This window comes from Mustela erminea, chromosome 5 (genome assembly GCF_009829155.1).
Source record: "Mustela erminea isolate mMusErm1 chromosome 5, mMusErm1.Pri, whole genome shotgun sequence".
In the NCBI taxonomy this organism is placed as follows: Eukaryota; Metazoa; Chordata; class Mammalia; order Carnivora; family Mustelidae; genus Mustela; species Mustela erminea.
Window position 1 is genome coordinate 82,998,888 of NC_045618.1, and position 17,917 is coordinate 83,016,804.

General features: G+C 40.5%; 1 protein-coding gene across 4 annotated transcripts in view; it reads left to right on the forward strand.

Annotated features, from left to right (window-relative positions):
• AKAP6 (A-kinase anchoring protein 6) overlaps nucleotides 1-17,917 on the forward strand; it is a 521,710-nt gene that overhangs the window by 95,144 nt on the left and 408,649 nt on the right. The window contains exon 3 of one of the 4 annotated variants that reach the window (XM_032344005.1): nucleotides 10,648-10,785. The exons of the other annotated variants lie outside the window; for them this stretch is intronic. The gene's annotated coding sequence lies outside the window, so the exon portion shown is untranslated. The remainder of the gene's footprint in view (nucleotides 1-10,647; nucleotides 10,786-17,917) is intronic. 4 annotated transcript variants of the gene reach the window in all.

Genomic DNA, 17,917 nt, shown 5'->3' on the forward strand with positions numbered 1-17,917 from the left:
GGAATTGGCTCACAGAGTTATGGAAGCTGAAAACTCACACAATCTGCTGTCTCCAAGCTGTAGAACCAGGAAAGCTGATGCTATAATTCAGTGCAAGTCTGCAGGCCTGAGAATTGGGGTGCAGAGGGATAAGTGCAAGTCTGAGTTAAAATGTCCTTGAACCAGCAGCACTGATATGTGAGGACAGGAGAAGACGGATATTCCAGCTCAGGTAGAGAGGGTGAATGAATCTACCTTTCCTCCAGTTTTTTGTTCTGTTCAGGCCCTCAACAAATTGGCTGATACCCACCTGCTCTGGAAAGGGCAATATCTTTGTTTGGTCTACTGCTTTAACAAAACTACCATTTCAATAGCAGACCCAGAATAATGTTTTACCAGCTCTCTCTGGGCATCTTTTAGCTCAGTCAAGTAGACACATAAAATTAACCATCACATGCACATTATGTGTATTGAATTTTGAATTAAAGAATCTTTTCTTGCATAAGTAAAGGAGAGAACAATCCTTTGTAAGCATTGAATTTATCCCTTCAGGGGCTTACTCCGAATATGAAGTGTGGCTTACCATCAGTCTGTGACATGGCCATTATTTCTAAGCCAGTGTGTTTTGTTCTCCTTTGGCCACAGGACGTACGATACATGGCATATTCAGGACAGGGTCAGAGATTCTGAAATAACTACCATCCATCCAGAGGGGCCCTAGTGAAAGACTGAAAGACCGTGGACAAATTAGCACAAACCAGAAACTGCTGCTGGAGAAGCAGCTTGGTGGTCACCCTCAGAGGAGGAGCCCCACCTCCACATGGAAGGCAAGAACTTTCTTGGTCCCTGGCCACCATCATTTTTTGTCTCCTAAAGATGATGCTATTTTAAAAAAATTTTTAATTTTTTATTAACATATAATGTATTACTAGCCCCAGGGTATAGGTCTGTGAATCATCAGGCTTACATACTTCACAGCACTCACCATAGCACATATACTCTGCAATGTCCATAACCCAACCACCTTTTCCCACTAAAGATGATGCTATTGGTCTGATGGTATTGTTCCAGGTTCTTATGAGGAATGCTTATAAAAATTGCTGCTGAACATGCTAGATATGCAAAGTATCGTTTAATTGCATAATTACCAGAAGTGAACCCAAATAACAACTGAGTTTGATTTCCTGCAGAGTAGAATTGTTCCCGATACATGACATTAGCAGAGTTCTGCAGGGTCTCTAATTGCACAGTCTGGAGGCTTAGCCATAAATAACTTACTTACTTGATCAGGGAGGAAACCAGTGGCTCTATTAATGCTGGTGAAATGGAAGAAGGACTGAGTAACTCGCATAAAATAAATCTTGTATTTCACTGTTAAATAATAGGGGGAGGGAAGATAGTCTCTTAAAGCTAAAATATATTATTCTTATAAAGGCTCTCAAAATATAAACAGATGAGTAAGTGGTTAGAGATGTATTTGGAGTTTGTATTTTCTGGGTTTACTGGCATGCAGAGACTTGGGCAGGTTTGTTTTAATACTGCCTCCTTCTTCATGTATTCTGCTCCATGATAGCATCCTCTTTCCTTGTGTAAGAGCAAGAGGAGTGATTATGATGACTCCTGGTTTGAGTCTCAGTCAATTCCTGAAGTTGCAAAACTGAGTCAACAAATCTTCTTAGTTAAACTCTCCCTGGTTGATTTCTTTTAAGGGGAGCTATTTGCTGGTTTAAACAGTAATATTGAGAAGTCAAAGATTGTATATTAAACAATAGCAAGAGAACTTTAGAAACTTGGAAATTAACTAATTCCTAAAAATAAATGACCTAAAAGATATCATAAGCAATACAAAAGCCATAACCCCTACCTCTTTTTCCTTCCTTCCTTCCTTCTTTCCTTTTGTTCCTGCGTTGTTCCTGGCACTGTACTATGTCCTGGGGGTATAGAATTGCTACCATCCCCACTGTTGAAGAGGGATTGAACAAACAAATTGCCCTACGGAAGGATCCATGGTGTTTTGAGGAGGCTAACATGCTGAGAGAGTAGCTAACAGGCCAGGAGCCAGGCATTTACTATGCAAATGAAAATTGTAACCATTTCATGAATGCTTTTTGTTAACATTTTTCTTTTACTTTTGATGGGTCCTTTGTGGATTTCTGTGACTGTAGACGAATTCTGAGTCACTATTGAAGATTTTAATAAAGAAATACACCATTGGCAGATGGAGGAGTGGATGTTTTAGTTCAGTGAAACTTGGACCAAGGCAAATTTAGTGGATCAGATGTATGTTTGTAATAGATAAGAAATATTAGTCATCCAAATGAGATGCCATCTCTGTGAACCCGGATATAATCATATATTTTTCACGATAGTAAAACTACTTAATAATAAATGCAGTTGTTAAATATTACATTTTTGGTTTTTGGACGCTAGAGACAAAATAAAGGAAATGGCAAGTCTTAGTGTTTTGGAATCAAGCATTGACTCATTAACTGACAATAATTTTTCTCAACACAGTGGAAGGAGGGATTAGGAACTCCCAAAGCAAGATTTTTTTTTTGTAGTTTGGAGATTCTTTCTTTCTTTCTTTCTTTCTTTCTTTCTTTCTTTCTTTCTTTCTTTCTCCCTTCCTTCCTTCCTTCCTTCCTTTCTTTCTTTCTTTCTTTCTGCCTTTCTTTTGAGATTGTTTCTTAGGAGAATACGGAATGATTAAAGGAGGTGAAGCAAGAGGTATTGAAGAGGTATTGCTAATCGTTGCCTGTCAAGCTTTAGGTTAGATACAAACTTGAGTAAAGACTCTGAGGAACTTCTTAATCTTTCAGAGTCTGATGATTCTGGTTCTTTTCAAAACTTATTTTGTGTGTGTGTGTGTGTGTGTGTGTGTGTGTGTGTGTAAGGTCATGGTTAGCCTTCTAGGAATAGACCAAGTGTCATCTAGCTGTAAGTGAGTTCTTCCTAACTTGTATATTATAGTAAAAGTCTTTAAAAGAAGAAATAATTACTACATAATTATAGAAAATAGACTTGAAATATGAAATATGTGCATCCCATTTGGATTAAAATATAGCAGCTGTACATCCTGATAACCATAGTTATCTCTGATTAGAGATGAGGTGTAACAAGGACAACTGTTACATGGAACAGAGGACAAACAGATTGCTACTGAAAAAGGCCAGAGACAGTAACTGACAACTTTGTATAAGAAATACACACTTCCTGGGCACCTGGGTGGCTCAGTGGGTTAAGGCCTCTGCCTTTGGCTCAGGGAGATCCCGGGGTCCTGGGATCAAGCCCTGCATCTGGCTCTCTGCTCAGCATAGAGCCTGCTTCCCCCTGCCCCTCTCTCTGCCTGCTTGTGATCTCTGTCTGTCAAGTGAATAAATAAAATCTTAAAAAAAAAAAAAAAAGAAAGAAAAAGGAAATAGTGTACTTCTTGGCCTGGCATACAGTTTAATTCAGAAACAGGTTTTGAGGGCCTAAAAAGTGTTGCGACTATGCTGGGACTAGGCCCTAAAAGTGTTGGGACTATATATAAAGATTGAGATATAGTCTATCCAGAAGCTTTTAGTGCATTTGGGAAAAATACATACATGACCACCAACCACAGCTTGACAATAACTGATTTATGTATTGGTAAGCTAAGCTAATTTTTTCTAAGAAGTCATCCCCCAGGAGAAGCTGCTGTTAAGAATACTTACACATTTGTCAGAGAAATAAAGGAAGGGCCTTCCATTGACAAAGAGAAAAGGATGACAAAGGTGACAAAGGATGACAAAGCCTTGGCTACAGGAGAGTGTATATGACATTGGGAGATGCTGACTCATTTCATTTGGCTAGAACATAGGGTGCAAATCGCAGGGAGAATGAGAGGCTGGTGTGGTTTATTGGAGCCAGATTGTGAAGGACCTACCTAAGATATTTTGGATGCTATCCTCTAGATGATATCAACATTTTATTATGAATAATTTTTTTTTTAAGATTTTATTTATTTATTTGACAGACAGAGATCACAAGTAGGCAGAGAGGCAGGCAGAGAGAGAGAGGAGGAAGCAGGCTCCCCGCTGAGCAGAGAGCCCGACGTGGGACTCAATCCCAGGACCCCGAGATCATGACCCGAGCCGAAGGCAGCGGCTCAACCCACTGAGCCACCCAGGCGCCCCGATTATGAATAATTTTTAAACATACAGCAAAGTTGAAATAATTCTATAATGAGTGCTTAAATAACTAACCATCCAGATTATGCTATTAATGTTTACTGTACTTGTTTGATCACCTATGTAGTACCATGAGAGATGGTAAGAATGTGATGAGAGCCTGAATGATGAGAGATATTGATTAATTCAGGAGATAATCCAGAAGTGGAATCAGTGGATCAGTTGACCAAATGAATGTAGGGAGGGGAGGAGTGGAGGGCAAAGGCAGGACTGGGGGAGTGTAAAAAGCGAAAAATGACCACAAAAGACCCCCAATCGCCAAAGCAATCTTGAAAAAGAAAAGTAGAGCTGGAGGCATCATGATTCTGGACGTCAAGTTATATTACAAAGCTGTAGTAACCAAAACAGTATAGTACTGGCAGAAAAATAGACACACAGATCTTTGGAGCAGAATAGAAAAATACAGAAATAAACCCACAATAATATGGGTAATTAATCTTCAACACAGCAGGAAAGAATATCCAGTAGGAAAAAGACAGTCTCTTCAACAAATGAGTTCGGGAAAACTGTACAGCTACATGCAAAAGAGAGAAACTGGATGACTTTCTTGCATTATACACCAAAATAAACTCAAAATGGATTAAGGTTCTAAACTTGAGAACTGAAACCATAAAAATCCTAGAAGGGAACATAGGCAATAACTTTTTTTGATATCACCTGCAGCAATTTTTTCTAAATAGGTCCCCTGAGGCAAGGGAAACAAAAGTAAAAATAAATTATTTAGACTACATCAAAATAAAAATCTGCACCATGAAGGCAACAATTAGCAAAACTAAAAGACATCCTACAGTATGGGAGAAGACATTTGCAAATGACATATCCAATAAAGGTTAGTGTCAAAAATATATAAATAATTTATACAACGAAACACCCCAAAATAATCCAATTAAAAATGGGCAGAAGATACGAACAGACATTTCTCCAAAGACTTAGAGATGGCCAACAGACACATGAAAAGATGCTCATCATCATTTGTCATCAAGGAGATGCAAATCAAAGCTACAATGAGCTACCACCACACACCTGTCAGAATGGCCAAAATCAACACGAGAAACAATAGGTATTGGCAGAGATGTGGAGAAAGGGAAACCCTCTTACACTGTTGGTGGGAATGCATGTCATTATTCATGCCCTGCACCCCTTCCATGGCTTGAGAGGATGGAGCCCACAAAAATTTCATTTTGAGGTCTTATGTGGTGCCTCTCATATAGTAATTATTCTGTCAGAGTCTATTTGTGGCTAAATAAAATGTACAAAATACAGAGGAAATTAGTACTGTTTTTAAATGAAAGTTTTCTATTAAAAGTACTTATCTGTTCAAACAAAACATGAATGCAGGGGTGCCTGGGTGGCTCAGTGGGTTAAAGCCTCTGCCTTCAGCTCAGGTCATGATCTCAGGGTCCTGGGATTGAGCCCCCCATCAGGCTCTCTGCTCAGCGGGGAGCCTGCTTCCCCCTCTCTCTCTGCCTGCCTCTCTGTGTACTTGTGATCTCTCTCTCTCTGTCAAATCAATAAATAAAATCTTTAAAAAAAACATGAATACAAATAGACTCAAACCAATCTTCTATTTGAGAATAAGGAGAATGTATTTTCAGTTTTTGTTTTTATTTGAGCTGTTTGCTTTTGGATTTCATTGAGTAAACTGAGGAAGGTAATATTTTGGTGATTCCTCTTCTAACTGCATATATGGTATATAACATGAGATCTTGGAAATACCACTTTTCTTGAGCAGCTTCTGGACTCATAATTTAAAGTCAGGCTTGGATTTCTTAGCTAGATCAGTGCATACCTTTGTCCTTTGCACTTCCTTACTGGTTTGATGTAATTTTTCTTTTGCTTATTCTGACTTACTGTTAGCATAGTCCCACTGGTTTTGTTACCTCATTTGTGAGTCCTTTTATGGACTTTAATCAAATGTGATGTTGTGTCTGATCCTTCTCTCCTTTGAATTATGTAACACATTCAGCTATGTGGTCCTCTGTTTTCCCTATGAGTTTAGAGTAGAGATATCTCTGACTTCCTCCCACATTCTTTTCTGCATCATGTCGCTCACAACTCCCACATATAATTAAGTCATATAGAAGTGTGTGTGTTTGTGTGTGTGTGTGTGTTTGAGAGAAAGAAAGAATGTGTCTACAAGTCAGGGTGAGTCATACTGAGGGACACAGGCCAGCCATGAGCACGGGCAGTCACAGGAGCGTGGAGATACCTAGAAAAGGCCTGATCATTTGGGTAAAATGTCCACTTTCCTCTTCCATATCAATCCTACCTGCATTCAATTTTAGTTTGTATTTTAGCTGGCTGTCCTACCTCTTGAGCAGAACACCAGAATCCTTGCGAGTTTAGAGGGCTCTGTAAGAGTTTTATGAACTCACAATACTTGTTTAAGAGCCCTTGATTAATCATAATTACTGTTTTACAATGAATCTCTCTCTCTCTCTTTTTTTATGGAGAAGGCAAACCCTACTTGGATTTTCAGAGTCTCTTCAATACCATGAAGAGTGAATTATTTTAATTTTGTATGTTAATGTCGTGGTAGTACATTAATGATCATCACTCAGAGAGACAGCAGCCCTGGTGGCCACTTATACATAAAGTCCTAAATGTATTCTTTTAAATGATTTGCAGTTTGGGAGAGGAGGAGAGACCTAAGAATCAGATCTGGCTCTGTATAATAGAAGAGCATTATGCTATCAAGAATAGTTCTCATCATTTTCCATAGTAACATGGTATACAATTAAAATGGCAATATTTCCATGGTGTGACAAAATTGTATTGTCATGACCACCATACAGGGAGAAAACTAACACTTAGTATCCTTGTAATAATAATGAAATATTGGGGCATCTGGGTGACTGTGTCCGTTAAGCATCTGCCTTTGGCTCAGGTCATGATCCCAGGGTCCTGGGGTGGAGTCCCACATAGGCCTCCCTGCTCAACAGGGAGCCTGCTTTTCTCCCTCTCTCCCTCTCCCCCTGTTTGTGCTTTCTCTCTCTCTCTCTCTCTTACTCCTTCTCTCAAATGAATAAATAAATAAAATCTTTTACAAAATACTGAAATACTGGGGCACCTGGGTGGCTCAGTGGGTTAAGCGGCTGCCTTCGGCTCAGGTCAGGATCCCAGGGTCCTGGGATCGAGTCGCATCAGGCTCCCAGCTCTGAGGAGAGCCTGCTTCTTTCTCTCCCTCTGCTTGCTGCTTTGTCTCTTTGTGTTCTCTCTCTGTCTGTATCTCTCTGTTAAATAAATAAAATCTTTAAAAAAAAAACCACTGAAATACTTAGAGCAAGCATTAGAATTTTTTTTTTTTTTTTTTTTTTTAAGAATAAACAACTATTATGATGTCATCCAAATGGAAAGTCTTGCAAAGGGCAGAAAACACTTTTGGCGGAATGTACGGGGAATGCTGATGGTATTCATTAAGTATGAAATAATAAGAGGAGCAAAATTCCCATCTCCGTCCCCTCCCCTATGAAATATCTTCTTGTGTTTTCATCGCTCCTTTTGAAGTCAATATATGATCTTTGCTTTAATCCATTTTTAAAGCTTCCTTTGAAGTCAGTGGGAGCTCGTGCCTGGAAGAGAGGAAAGTGGCCGAGGATTGGGTGCCTGCTGGGGAAGAGGGACCAGCCTAATCATCAGCAGAAAAGAGTATTTATTGATTGTCGTCCTCTACATGGTCTGTTAGGCTCCATAGCAATGTGATTTTTAAAATGGTTGGATTCATTTTCTAGTATTATAAAGATATTAAGATGACCCAGACCAGTTACTTTTTTTAAAGACGGTGTTTTCATTTAACACAATTGGAGAAAATTGAATATTTATAAATGGAAGTAATTCTTTTATCTTGATACTCTCACAAATGCTGTTTTACCTAAGTGAATTTTACAGATAACGAAACTAATAATTATCTAATAGAGTAATTCCTTCAAGGACAATTGAAGAGGGAAGGATTATTTTCTCCTGTATGAAATTACTTCAGACTGCTTAGCTTTTTTTTTTTTTTTTTTTTTTTGTCTCCTGTCATTAAAGACTTTCTTTGGGAAGTAATTGATTAGTCATTCTTCCTGTCTCTTCCTGGCTGCTGCTCATTGTCCTCTGTGATGCAGATCATGTGTTCTGTTTCTATTCTGCTTTCTTATTTTACACAACGTTACTTGTGGAAGGTTGGAAAGGCCTGAGGTAGCTCTATGCCTTTCCTATGGGGTAAAACACAAAGACTGTCCCCTTTTTCATGTCCTGTTCCCTCTCCTCATCTTGTCTTGTTCCTTACATCCTGTGTCTCCTCTTCTCAGCCTGCTTCTTTTCTCTACCCCTGTCTCCACCCCTCACCCCCTGCCACCCCCCACCCTGACAAGCCATCACCTCCTAGGAGCAGAGCCCCCCTCGACACCCCCCCCCCCCCCCCCCCCGCCTGCCTTGCTGACTTGGGTGCAGGCTTGGGCTCTGCATCTCTGATTGGATCTTGACCTGGATGCCTCTCTGGGCCTCCGGCTCAACACTTAAAAGCTGAGCTTAGCAGCTCCCACCAAGTTTTTTATTTTTAATCTCTGTGAGTGGCATCAAGAGCCTGTATCTAGTCTGAAAATCTGTGAATTGCCCTTGACAGTGTCTCCTCCTTGTCACTCCACCTTTAATCATTTAACAAATCCTGTCCTGTCCACCTTGGAAATCCATGATTTGCCTATCTTCTTCACTCCCCTCTGCCACCCTCTGGTCTAGTCCTTATGACATCTTGCTGAGGACTACAGCTGCCTCCTTTCTAGTCGCTTCCTTGTACAAACTTCTCTTCACACTGTTGCAAGTTATCTTCCTAGAATTTGACAGACTCAAGAACCTCCCCCTCAGTTTGCCTCAGTTGAGCATCTAAAGCCTTGTATAATCTGAACTGCCTCTCCAGCAACTTTTCTCTGCAGTAAATCCATTGTTTCCTGCCACTGAAAATGCTGCTTGATTTGCTTGGCAAATGCCTATGTGTCCCTCCAGATTAGGCGAAGTGTCTTTTCGGTGAAGCCTTCCTTACTGTCTTCTGGCAACCTCACCTGCTCCTTGTCTGGGTCCCACTCTCTCCTCTTTGCTCAGTAACAGTGCTTGGAGGGATGACCTGCAATTATCTCTTTATGTGTGTCCCTGCACCAGAATGAAGAGTGTAGTTTGTAGTTTATTTCTCTCCCCATCCCCATGTCTACCTGACCTTGCGTGCAGATCAATAGAACATCTGGTGAAGGAAGGATGATTTTGAGAGCTCTTTTTCACTTACATTTGGGCCTGAAGTTGTTTTATGTTATTGAAAATGCTGGTTCAGACATTAAGATAATAAAACATTTTAACAGAATATCCCTTCAGGAGGCATATAGTTAGAAAAGGTACAAAATTTTTTATCACTTTAAAGGGAAAACAATGCCTGCCAATTGAGAATGATCTAGCAGAAGGACAAAGTTCTGGTCCTTAGCAATGTCCTCAAACCCTTGCATCACCTCCAGAATCATCTGCTGCTAGAGTCCTTGTTACGTAAGAAAAGTGACTCCTGATCATTAAAACTACTTTTGGGGGGTCCAGAGAGCAGACATCCGTGTCAAATCTTCCACTTCTCAAGATTTCTGGGAGGATCTCAGTTAAGAGCCTCTTAAGAAAGAGTTTTTCTTAGTGTTTTTGGCAGGACCTATAAATCAAAACAACAAATCCCTGAAGTTTTAGTTTAAAAAATGGTAATAGTGGAGAAACATACAGCCAAAGTTCCTAATCTATGATAGGAGTGAGAAACCTTTTTTCTTTTAAAGAAATGTAGAAAATGTCAATGGGGTGCCCTTCCTTACAAAGAGAAACTTGGTTTTAATTTTAGTGGTTTTCTGGGCAATGGTAAAGATAGGAAATTACCCATTTAATTAATTTAAAAATTGAGTGAAAGCATCTGACTGTATTCAATAAATATATAAGAGTATGCCTTAATTCCACTGGTTGGACAATTAAAGGAAGAGAACAAAAATAAGACAGTTCTGGAGGCAGAGCAATGGGGGAAGAAAGAGGCAGAGCACAGTTTGTTTTAGAGGTAAGGCAGGGGACATAGAGCTTCATTGTCCCTCCCTCCTTTCTAGCTTACCTCATGTGGCCCAAACCATCCTCCCATGGCATGTCTACCCCAAGGTACTTCAAGTTCTTCTCTCAGTTTTTAATCAGTCTCTGTCCCTAGACTCTGCCCCCAGAGCCTTGCTTTTGCAGGGCCCAGATTCTCGTGAGCTGTGGAGTCTCATCTCCATTTTCCCAGATGGATGAAGCTTGTACCTGCTCATCTGCAGCTCACTGGGGTCCTAACCAACCTTTGGTTTTAATCCTCTGAACCTTAGTGTCTTTGTGTATGTGAAAACAGGATTAGTAATACATACCCCACAAGGCTGGAAGTCACCCAGCAGGTCCTCAACAAACATTTATTTCCTTTCTCTCTGCTTTTTTCCCGTTCCAGTTGCCTCACTTTCCTCTCTGCTGATACCAACGCTCTCGAAATCTCTCACGAACTAAGTCATTGGCTGGGAATTTGCCTCTGCAATTCTGCCTGGAATCTACCCTTGTGTCTGAGTGGGAGGCTCAGGGAGGCTTTGAGGTGAGGACAGCTTTGTACCAGCTGCAGAGTCAGACATCAAGACTCAGGTCCTAGTTTCATCGTGTCCTTGCTGTGAGAACTTTGGACAAGTTGCATTTTCCCTTGGTGGCCTAGTTTCCTCATTGGTAATTTGGGAATAATAATTATTTTGACTTCCAGGATTGAAGGAAGAATTCAATGAATTACTTCATGAAAAGTGGTTAGTGTAACATCTAGCACATTGTTAGTGCTCAGTAAGTGTTATAGATACCCCAATTTAGAAAATTTGCTGACCAATGGCATGGTGTGCTCAGTGTCCAGTTTCATCATCTCATGTCAGAAAGAAAGCATGGCAGGATTCAAGTGCTGATTTCAGAGAAGTGTCCAGAGCAGGCCCTCAAGAGATGCTTGCTCGAGTTTACTGCCTATGATGGAGGGGGAGGGTGGAGGAGTACACTGGCTTTGCTTTGCATGGGAGGGGGTGACCCCAACAGGGAAGGATGCAGTGACTTGGGTGTGGCTCCCTGGGAAGGGAGTGGTGGGGGCAGCCAGGATGAGGAGTCCACAGGCTGCTGCTGCCATCACCTGAATGCTCTTGGTATCTGCCCTGGCCTCACCCTCTTGCCACCAGCTCAGAAATCACCTCATGGCCCAGAGCCCCACAGCCCCTGCTTAAAGAAATACTGCCTTAGAAAGATCATGTGCCATTCTGAGATAGAACTTTTTTTATTTTTAAAGATTTTATTTATTTATTTGACAGAGAGAGAGATCACAAGTAGGCAGAGAGGCAGGCAGAGAGAGAGAGGGGAGGAAGCAGGTTCCCTGCTGAGCAGAGAGCCCGATGGGGGACTCGATTCCAGGACCCTGAGATCATGACCTGAGCCGAAGGCAGTGGCTCAACCCACTGAGCCACCCAGGCGCCCCTCTGAGATAGAATTTTGAGATTCTACACAGAAGAGCGGGGTTTTACTTTTTTTTTTTTCTCTCAGTGAAGAGTAGAGAGAGAAGCTGAGGAGAAAACTACTTACAAGCATCAGAAAAATATTTAGGTGTGCAGAAAAAAGAATTGTCCTGAACCAACTTTAAAAGGATAGCTATTCTTAAAGTCTTTGTCAAAAATATCATTATCGAGGATTCTGGCCATAGGATTGGAATGCTTTTTTTTTTTTTAAAGATTTTATTTATTTATTTGACAGAGAGAGAGATCACAAGTAGGCAGAGACGCAGGCAGAGAGAGAGAGAGGAGGAAGCAGGCTCCTTGCTGAGCAGAGAGCCCGATGCGGGACTCGATCCCAGGACCCTGAGATCATGACCTGAGCCGAAGGCAGCGGCTTAACCCATTGAGCCACCCAGGCGCCCTGGAATGCTTTTTAATGGGAAACCAGAGTTTATGTGTCTGAGTGTGTCAGTGTACATCAAGGTACTACGTCATTTCTTATTCTAGTCTGAAAAAAATGAATGATTTATCTTCCAAGGGCTTGTATCATTTTCTAGAATAACTGTAGTTTCTGAAACCTGTCATTTATCACATATTCTGAGGCAGCGACAGACTATCTGAATTTGGCAAGTCCCAGAAAATCCAGTATGCCTGCCTGGTGACAGCAGAGTGGAGTTACATCATGTGTAATTTAACGTATGTAAATTCAACCCGGAACATTTGGAAAGAAATTTAAATATTGTGACTCATTCTACATTCCAATCCACTCAATAAGCATCGGCCTGCTTGGAGAGCTCTCTTGAGATGGGAGACACGCTTTTCTTTTCCTCAGTTGATCTCAGCTCCCTCATTCCCCCCAGGGTGGAGCAGCTCCCTGAGCTAAGGGCGATTCTGGGTTTAACCACCACTCCTGAATGCAAGTCAACTTTTCATCCCTTTTCAACCCAAGAAAAAGTTAACTCTTCCAACCATGGAGAAAAGCAGTGTTATTGTGTGGCCAAGTACCGGTCCCTATGTGGTGTCTTCCTAGTGGATTTTCAAGAATGGTGTACAAAATGAGTATCTTTTGCCATATGTGCTACCTTGAGAATTCGAGCCCTGTTGAAATGCAGCTATTTGCCCCCGAAAAGTTGCCTGTCTCATTTGCCATTCCACACTTCCTCCCCCACCTCTTGTTCTCTTCCTTTACCATTGTGCATATAAGTGACCAGCAGTAGGTTCTAGAAGGGCTAGTTCCTGACCAGCAAGCAGCCACCAGTACTGTGTTCAGTGCTGGAATTAGGAGCATCTGAGGCACAGTAGGCACCCTGCAAACTCAAGGCTTAGGTTTGGGGATATGCTACCAAGGAGGAAAATCCCTTAATTTGTGACACCAGACTCTAGCCCAAGAGGAATCTCGTCATTGTATTCATTCTTGCTAGAATAAAGAGAGGAGGACTTTCTTTCTAGACTATGTTAATTTTCACGGTAGCACAGCAGTAGATAGAATCTCTCCGTGTAGATTCTGTGTCTTGCATTGCCCTCATCTTTAGAGTATTTAGGATATATTTTTTTAAAGATTTTATTTATTTATGTGTCAGAGTGAGCACAGGCAGACAGAGTGGCAGGCAGAGGCAGATGGAGAAGCAGGCTCCCTCTGAGCAAGGAGCCAGATGTGGGGCTCGATCCCAGGACACTGGGATCATGACCTGAGCCGAAGGCAGTGGCTTAACCAACTGAGCCACCCAGGCATCCCTATTTAGTATATTTTTAAGACCACCAGACAAATGCTCATGGCAGGATGGGAAGGAAGACTGAGAAGTTCTAAGGTTGTCACCTCATGTTTTGTCATTGTTGCTTAGTGATATGGGGAGGAGAGAAGCAAGGGGTAGCTGCTTATGGCTACCTACAAGAAATCAAAGAATCATAGAATTTTCGTAATGGAGGAAGAGAATCTCAACCCCACTGCTGGAATTTTAGAAGGGTGAAATGATTTGTTTGAGGTCAAAATGTGTGGCAGAACTAGGAGCAGAACCTCTGTTTCCTGGCCCCAGGCTGGTGTTCCTTATGCTGTTACAATACCTTTGATGAACTGGCTTGATAGGAACGGGTTTAGCCCGTTTTGTGGTTGTATAGCCCCACCCTTTAATGAGCTCCCTGAAAAGGGGAGAACAAAGTTCACATTATTCTTACTTGTTTGGGTTTTAGGGTGCATGATTGTCACTGGCAAAGTGCTACATGGGCCTAAAACTCTGAAAACGTTGCTTCTATATGAGGGGTTGGGGATGGATGAGAATGATGGGTTAGGATGGGTGAAGGGGTATGGTTTATGCTAATAATGAAAGTCACGATTGCAAAAATGGATTCCACTTACAGTAATGGATGGTTATGGAATTAATGGGGTTTTATGAATATTTCATGCTGTGATTTATTTGGCATTAGGCAAGGAGTAAGTTTGAAATGAGAAATAGCTTTGGATTACTTTCTTGGAACTTCACTTGTCATGGGTCTCCCTAGGATTTAATCTTTGATAAGAAATCCCCTGTATCCTCCTGATACCCTGGAAAGAAGGTGGGCCCTAAGAAGCTGCAAGGCAAAAGCAGCCATTATGCAGATCCAAGACGTTTATTTAAATGTTCACTCTGATTCAAGCTTCAAAGTCCAGGAGGTCAGGTCATATGATCATAGAAGGAAAGGAATTCTTCTTGACCTTTATCTTTTTTTTTTTTTTAAAGATTTTATTTATTTATTTGACAGAGAGAGATCACAAGTAGGCAGAAAGGCAGGCAGAGAGAGAGAGGAGGAAGCAGGCTCCCCACTGAGCAGAGAGCCCAATGCGGGGCTCGATCCCAGGACACCGAGACCATGACCTGAGCCAAAGGCAGCGGCTTAATCCACTGAGCCACCCAGGTGCCCCTTGACCTTTATCTTTTGATGGCATAGTTTGAATGGAACTTCTGTTTCACTAAGATGATTATTATTCATTTACCTGCTACTAGTGGCCTCTGTCTTGTTAAATGTTGCCATTTGTTGCAGTACAGTACATGCCACACCCAGCAGAGAGTAAACCTTGCTTAGTATCAGTGTGTAAAGGGTTGCTTCTTTGTGCTGTGGGTCTAGGATCTACAGTTGTTCTCTGGGACCAATTCTACCCAGACATCTTTCCTCAGTGATTCATGAGGAAAGGCTCTTTACCGAGAACTTTGTGAAAGCAGCTAAGGGGTCAAGTGCAAAGGACTTCAGATTGCTAAGTGTTAATTTAAAGGAAAATGACAAATAACATGAGATGTCATTCTCACGTTCGATTTCCACTGCCTCCTGATTAGGAAGTTGGCACAACTCCTTGACGCAAGTATCTCTGCTCTTGACTTAGTCAGAGCTTTCTCCCTGATGTCTTGTTCTTGGGTCTATAGCTTTTCTTTCTCTGCAATGGAGAATTTATTTCCATATATATGCATGTGTATATATATATATATATACATGCATACACACACATACATGCTTTATATATATATGTATATATACATGCATATATACACATGTATATATATATATTATATATATATATACACACATGCATATATACACACACACATACATGCTTTAGGTATTTCTGTTCCTTCAGGTTTCTGCACAAATACATGAAAAGTCTTGCTTATTAAGAGGTTTACTTTCTTCCAAAGCATGTTCTTTGGAACCAGTTTCTCTCTGACCTTTGAGCAGTTGAGACAGCAATTGTATGATCCACCTGGCCTCTATTTGGGAAGAAAGCAACTTCTCAATGGATTCTGATCTAAAGCCTCTTCCTCTACAAAGAAGTCACTGACTCTGTATGACACCCCTGGGACCCCTGGGCGACAACCTGCAAGTCTACATGAGGATTGCTCTTAACTAAATTCTGAGTGAGCTAAATAAGCATAAATTAGTATTCATGTGTAAACAACTTTGTTATGAATCTTATATACAAATCTGTCTCAGCAAGTTTACTAGATTTCTGATTGTTGCCTGTGCTGCTTTATTCATGCCTCATATGGTCTGTGAGTGAGAAAAAAGAGACAGAGAGAGGGAGGAAGAGGTAGAAAGAAGGAAAAGTCTGGGGGGTGGGCAGAACAAGGGCAAGGGAATGGGAGTAGGAGAGATAGAGAGAATTTATCTGAAGGCTTCACCTTTTGCTGGAATGTGTTAATTTCTGTTTTGAGAATTGGCCCCATTATTCAAAAGGGTCCCTGAAAATGAAGATGATACACTTCATCTGCATTTTTAAAGACAGAAATATATATGCTAGACTTCCAGATATGCCACTGGAGGAATTGGGCTGTGTTCCAGAATGTCATTAAAAAGCAGAAAATATCTCCAGAATTCTAGCATGAGAGCTGGAAAAGATCTCCATTTAGCTTTTAATTTCCTGGAATCAGAAACTGAAGTACAGTGATGCTAATAAGTGACATTGCCAGAACTCACCAGCTGATCAGAGGCAATGAAGTGATTGATGGGACACAGTTCTGCCTTATGTTTTGTGGGTTTTCTACTGAACCCTGGACATGTGTGCCTCCATCACATACGTCATAAAACTCACGATATTGGAGAGACTCCAGAGAAATGGGCTTGGCTGGAATTGAGTTTGAAGGTGAAGGCAGGAGAAGCTGACCTGTTCTACAGTGGGAACTAGGCTGAGGTAAAGATTTTGAGGGAGATGGACTTCCTCAGGCAGTCCGTGATGAGGCAGGGTAGGGTCTTAGTCCTGGAAGACAATTCTGGTGAGAAGAGATACTGTCATCTGCAGAAAAAGACTTTAGTCTGGACTTTTCCTTGTGGTGACCAAAGGAATAAGTTAAATGGCTGCTATCTTTCATATCTTGACTCATCTGGCTAAGAGAAAAGAGTGAGCAGGAGAGCACAAGGCATCTTGATGAGCTGACAATGAATTGCAGAGAGAGACAATGTTTGCAGTGTCTGAGAGTTATCGTATTGACTCTCCAGTCTTATCTAGTTTTGGTCCTTTGCCTGTCAGCTGTGTGCAGATAAGTAGATTTTTAGGGTAAGTATATTTGTAGAACAGCAGTTCCCATACAAAGACCTTAATAGGGATGTTGTTATGGACTGACACTAACAGAAGTCTAATTCGCAAAGTAAAATTCACTTCTGTTTCAAACCTGAGAAAAACCCATTTAAATATTTGGGGAACGTATCTGTCTGTACATATTTATATGTGCATGCACACATGTTTATTTTTATACAAATGTGATCATACTATACATCTTACTGTGTAGTCTGCTTTAAGTTTTAAATCACTTTTACTGAATCCAAGAATCGAAGACGCAGGTGGCAACTTAATCATCCCTCCAACATAAGCTTTGCTTTTTTTAAAAATCAACTTTATTGAAGTATAATTTACATAAATAAAATATACATATTTTAAATGTAAAGTTCAGTGAGTTTTGAAAAATACAAAGAACTTTTAACAATTCAGGAAAAAGAAAACCAATAACCCAATAAAAATGGGCAAAAGATTTAAGAAGACTCTATGAAAGAAGGTATTTCTTCATTTGGTTCCATCAGTTTTTGCTTCTTGTTTTTTGAAACTGTTAGGAGTTTGAAATTCTGTAGGATTGTTACATCCTTTTGATGACCTGACTCCTTTATTATTATCACATGTCCCTTTTACTCTTTAGTGTTATTCCTTGTTCTGAAGTTCACTTTGTTTAATGTTGAAATAGATGCTTTAGCTTTCTCATGGTATATCTTTTTCCATTTTTAAAATTTTAACCTATCTTTGTCTCTATATTTAAAATGAATTTCTTTTTTTAAATTTTTTTATTTTTAAAAAATTTTTTAATTTTTAATTTTTTATAAACATATAATATATTTTTATCCCCAGGGGTACAGGTCTGTGAATCGCCAGGTTTACACACTTCACAGCACTAAAGTGAATTTCTTGTATATAGCAAGCAGTTGGGCCTTGGTTTTTAATCCTTGCCTTTTATTTTATTTATGTTTTTATTTTTTAAAGGTTTTAAGTAATCTCTACACCCAATGTTTGGCTTGAATTTATAATCTAGAGATCAAGAGTCCTACACTCTACTGACTGAGCCAGTCAGATGCTCCCTAATCCCTGCATTTTAATTAGAATGTTTAGCCAGTGTAATTATTTACAAAGTGGATTTAAACTTACTACCTTCCGGTTTGTTTTTATTTGTTCTATCTACTCTCACTTCCTTTTTTCCTAATTTCTTCCCC